The sequence below is a fragment of the Penaeus chinensis genome, chromosome 31 (genome assembly GCF_019202785.1).
Source record: "Penaeus chinensis breed Huanghai No. 1 chromosome 31, ASM1920278v2, whole genome shotgun sequence".
Taxonomy (NCBI): domain Eukaryota; kingdom Metazoa; phylum Arthropoda; class Malacostraca; order Decapoda; family Penaeidae; genus Penaeus; species Penaeus chinensis.
The window spans coordinates 15,813,154-15,819,078 of record NC_061849.1 but is presented as its reverse complement, the minus strand read 5'-3'; positions in this window follow the sequence as shown (position 1 = coordinate 15,819,078).

Here is a 5,925-nt window from a genome sequence, read left to right as displayed (position 1 = left end):
GTGTGGCGTTCGGCTCGCCGCAGTGCTTGCAGCACCATTCATCGCGTTCGATTGTTGGGATAATCTGCCATGCACAGTGGTAACCTAGGCACATTCTGTGTAGAATGACTTCGGTACCTCTGTTGCTTACTTCAGAGAGTGCCAGTGGTTCAGAGCCTGTGGCGTCTGAGTACCAGCTGGCCGAGGGGGAGGTTCTCGTTTCTTCTCTGTGGAGCTGCCGTAGGAAGGTACGACCGACCAAGGCACACTTCTCCATAAGTAATTTTCGGCTCGGTTTTATCGTCATGGGATTTGGGGGCATACCCCTGCCAGCGGCGGCTAGTCTGTCAGCAAGCTCGTTCCCTCTGATGCCGATGTGGCTTGGGACCCAATTGATGATAATTCTTCTACCCTGAGCAAGAATTCTCTGTGCCATTGTGAGAATCGTGGTCAGTAGGTAGATGTTGTCTGTGGGTGAGCTGTGCTGAAGACAGTCAATGGCTGCCCTGGAGTCTGTATGTATGACCACGTGTCCTTCCCTTAGGGACGCGTGGCCTAGGGCTCCCATGATTGCAACTGCCTCTGCCTGTAGCGAGGAGGCGTTGTCTGTTACCCTCATGGATCGCGTGGCATCCCTAGCTGCAAAGCCGGCGCCTGCAGTGTGGCTCAAGGGATCGACCGCTCCATCCGTGTAGTATGTTCTACTACCCGGAGGAGCGATGGCTGCAATGACCCTGTGGGCTTCTGCCTTTAGGCTAGGCATGGGGTATAGGCTCTTTTTCATTGACAGGTTCATTATGTTGAACTCTATCAGGCTCAGTGCCCACGACGGGGCTTCGGCAAAGTCGGGGTGGGGGGAGTCCATGCCCTTAGCAAGAAGCTGTTCTTTGAGCTGATGGCGTATCAACACCCTGGCTGTATGAGACAGCCAGGAGTTGTTTGCAACGAGCTCGTTGTCTTGTTCGAGGCATCTGACTAATTTTTGTCTTAGGCTTGTGTTCCTGGGAGCCTGGATGACCTTTGACAGAAATTGTGTTGCCGTTAGATCGATTCGTGAGTCCAGGGGGAGAAGGTTTGCCTCCATCAGGAGGTTGAGGACCTTCGTCCACCTCGGGGCACCCAGAATGATCCTGGCAGCTTCATTTTGGACTGTTTCTAATTTGTCTGTGTGCTTTTTCTTTGCAGCAATTAGAGCGACTGAGGCATAGTCCACAATGGGCCGGACAGCATGTACATAGAATGATCTTAGTACTTTGTGTCTGGCCCCTATGCGTCTCCCAGTCATTGCTCTCATGACAGACAGTCTTGCTTTGGTTCGGTCAACCAGGTACTGGACCTCCTTATGGAAGGAGAGGGTCCGGTCTATCCTTACCCCAAGGTATAAGGTAGTCCTTGACCCATTCTAATTCCACTCCCTGGATTTTCAGTCTTGTGCCTCGAACTCTCTGTCTCAAAGCCATGGCTTTGGATTTGGCAGCAGAGATCTTTAGTCCCGTCCTACAACACTCCTCTGACACGAGGTCCAGACAACGCTGGGCTTTATTCTGTCTGCGTGGTCCAGTGGAGGTGATAGCGAGATCGTCTGCATACGAGATGATCTGGCACCCCACTGGGAGGTTTATGTTGAGGATGCAGGACATTAAAGTGTTGAATAGGGCTGGACTGAGAACCCCACCCTGTGGCGTTCCATTTTCGAGCGGCATGTGCTGCGATAGGTGACCCTGGAATTTGACATTGGCAGTCCTGTTCCTGAAGTAGTCACCTATCCAAGCCAAGAGCTTTCCTCTGATTCCCTTCTGGATCAGGCTTTCCTGAATGGCAAGCGGACTTGCCAGTTCAAAAGCCTTCTCCAGGTCCAAGGAATACCACCACAGCTGGGCCCTTGCTGATTGTGCTTAAGAGCGTGGCTAAGCTGTGTGCTGTGCCCATGCCCCTTGTGAACCCGTGAAGGTGTTCGTGCGGGGGTCCCGTTTTCCATTGAAGCCGGTTTAGTACCATCCTCTCAGCCGTCTTGGCTGGAACTGCGAGCAAATAAAAACTTGGGGCCTTTACTTTGTTTACTTTATGGCTCCCGATTGTTTGAGATGATCAGCCCAGTGGTCATTCTGCTTCGTGAATAAAATGAAATGAAATATATATATAAATAAATAAATATATATATATATATATATATATATATATATATGCACACATACTTCTTCTAGTACTCTATACTGTGACAAGTCCTTTTTCTGGCATCCATATATATATATATATATATACATATATATATATACATATATATATATATATATATATATATATATATATATATATACACGTATACATACAGACACACGTGTGTGTGTATGTATATATACATCAGTATGAAAATCAGAAGTAGAATCAGAAGAGAAAACCCCAAACAGAAGAAGTCAATAGGCTTCACGAGTGATTTTGTTATGTTTTTGTGTTTATGAGACTGTCAGCAATTGTAGCTGTAGTAGTAATGTACAGGTGCCAGCACTTATGCCTGATACAGTTTGTTTTCAATAGAGATCAGGAGCTGTTTTTATTTACATTCTTGTACTGCGTACGGCCTGAATTAATAGTAGCAAGCATTATACGGGATTTCACTCTTATTTATGAATAGTACTACAGTGTCTATGTATAGGCATAACACAAGATGCCTAAATACACCAACATAAGATATAGATAATATAATATGTGCATATTAGGAAGGCTTTGCCTGAGGCTAACAATAAATGGTTGGCGAGAATTAATGTATAAAATTATAGCATTTTGAAAAGATTAACGAAAGGGTGGCATTTATGGTTAAGGAGAAAAAAAAAAATATATATATATATATATATATAACTTCTCTTTCGTTAATACAGAAGGTATATTGTGCATGATCATATGCACACAGTGTACCAGTGTTGCCACTTAACGGGAATTCCCTACAACTCTGTTGGACAAATGACCTGACCCGTGACTGTTTGTGAGGTTGCAAATTTCACTTTTAGTTTGTGGGAATGTTCACAAGAATCTATATAATTTGTGGAAAGTTCTTGGAATCAACGGAATTTGCAGGAAACTGATTGTCAGTTCCACCAATAAATATAGATTTTAGATATTACTATGAAAGCGATTAAGCAGACGATGTTAAATGAGTCAGGTATGAATTGGAGTCCCTTTGCAATGTATATGTCAAAACGTCCTGATGAAAACCAGCCCAAACTTGATCTATGACCATGTTTTGCCTTCTGATGTTATGAGGTCACAACTTGTGCAGCTGTTTATTTTCTTTCTTTCTTTCTTTCTTTCGTTCTTTTTATGAAGTTCAAGTCAAGTACGATTGTACTCGAATGCAAAAGTCGAGTTCAAATGCATTTACTAGAAAATGTAGACATTCTTCTAAAGCTAAAAAAGTTATTGGTGGTAAGTACAGGTCGACTTTTGAGGAGCGAGATGCCTTGGTAATGTATTAATTTTTTGGGTCAAAGGGAATGGAAAGGAAATCTCTACAAGGCAAATATATCTAGCTTTGCACTGGCAATACTGTCCCTTCCTTTTCATAATGCCTCAGTAAATAGAATCTTTTCTCAGATGAATGTGTTTTATTCTCTGCTGAGAAATCCCCTTAGTGTTAGATCATTTGAGGTTTTATTACAAGTTATATGTGGTTTGTCTCATTAATTTTAGCCAGGTGTAGACTTTGAGGCTTCTTAATATATGCTAAGAATTTTCAGTGCAAAAGGTTCTGGGAGAGATGAACTTTAAGGTCATGTTGTAAAATTAATGTTATTCCAATTTAGTCTATGTAATGAGAATAATCTAAATCCAGAAAATAGTTTAAAGTTTATATTAGTTAAGGAACACTTATACATAGCAATCGAATTTCTTACTTAAAATGCTTGAAAATACTTTTTTCACTACATTTGTGTCTGTATGGAGGGGGGAGCCTAGGACTTAAAACACTTCTAAGAACAATGTAGTGTCTACCATAGATTACTTTCCTCTATTATGATAATAAGAATAAGGTTGGGCATTTTCCGACGGGCACGATCTTGGTTATTGACTGTCAATTTCTTTCTCCCTGCCTGTTTTTCTACATCTGAATCTCCCCCATTTCTCTCTCTCTGTTTATGTTCATTTCCTCTTGTAATGTAACTTTTTTTCTGTCTCCATCCTTCAAAGGATCATTTACGTGTTTTGGTTATTTACACTAAAAACTACAAGGACTGACGGTTGATGGTCTGTATTGCCGTACTTCCTGTTGACGGATGGTCCAAGTTAAGGCCAACTGAACACGTTCCAGGAACTCAGTATTTTTGAAATTCGCTTCTGTACACATTTAACAAGACTGGACCAAAGCCAGGGACTTCTTACATTAATAAATACTTCTTTTGGAATACACAGAGAGGTTAATTTTGCAGATCCCAAGCATGGTGGAAGTTTGTCAACAAGACAGATTTGTTTACGAAGACCTACCCTCAGGATGAATATGAATCACACATATCCATGCTACGGTGTTTTCTTTGGAGACATAAAATATGGTAAATAAATACAAATTCTGTTCATCATAAATTGATTGCCAAATTAGTTGTGATATGTAGTCAATAAATATATGAGCTAGATTCTGTGATACATATTTCTGTTACAAATATTTCAGTATGGCAGACTATCTACAGGTGTTCCTTGATATTAAACAATAGATAACATTTCAATCCAAGAGGGAGTTTTGCAAGATGCAGCTACCACTGTGTATAGTTTCGTGTCTACAACCACTGGTGCCGCTAACAACACCACCTCTGCCGACCTCACCACTACCAGCCCCAGCACCGCCACACGTCCGATGTTTGGTTCCAACTCTGTGATAACTAGAATAACACCTCCCTATCGTCAGTAGCACTTTTGAAATGCTTATATTCTACTGATAACAGCAACTTTGTTAGGATTTATAACTTTTCCTCAAAATATTGATCTGTATGTAATTGTGTGTGCGTGTGTGTGTAAAAAGGGAGGGAGAGAGAGACTCTCCCTTACAATCTTTTGCAATTCTGCCGCAGATGTTCAAGTGAGTGATTCTGTATTTCTTTTTGTAATTATGCATTGTATCCTTTATTTGGTCAGTTCTTATTCTAATTACATACTTATCCAAAGTGTACCATTTTTTTATCTAAATGAATTTTCATGAAAATGATTGACACGGTAATGATAGGGATTATACTGCTAATGTCCATTTGAATTAAATATGCAAATGCTAATGATGATGAAATGAAACGAACCAACAGATTAAAACAGAAAGGAAGTAAAGGAGCAAGAAAGAAGAAATAAGGGACAAAATAAACAGGAATGTTCAAGAAGGAAAACGGGATAGATAGAGAGAGAATTGAAAAAAAAGGGCATAGCTCCATCAAGAAATGGCCCTGAGAAAAGCAATGCATCCTCTTAATAACCCAATTAAATGTTACTGACGATTTTTTGTAATTCACAGGAATTAAGAAGGTGGCTCAAAAATTCATATGCGCGTGACGTAATGTTCACAAGTGAAACGAATGAATAAATAAATAATTAGTAACATTAATACCAACGCGATACATCACACACACGCACACACACACACAAGGGCAAAAGTAAGCGAACAATGTGGAATTTATGTCGAACAAATTACATATTTACACAAAAACAAGCACACAAAAAATAAACATAGAGATCTAGTCAAGTGTTCAATTCTTTGGCCTAAAATCAAACCAGAAAGATAAGACAGAGGGAGAAAAAAAAGGCGTTCTTAGAATAAATAACACCTGAGTCAAATGCTGAACACATGGCTACACTGCTATATCTGCATCACCTGTGGTAGATAGCACGCCATGGAAACGATAATATAAAACAACTTCAGTACTTTTATTTTCCACTCTGCCTCTTCTTACCACTCTCCTTCCTTCTTCCCACTCTCCTTCC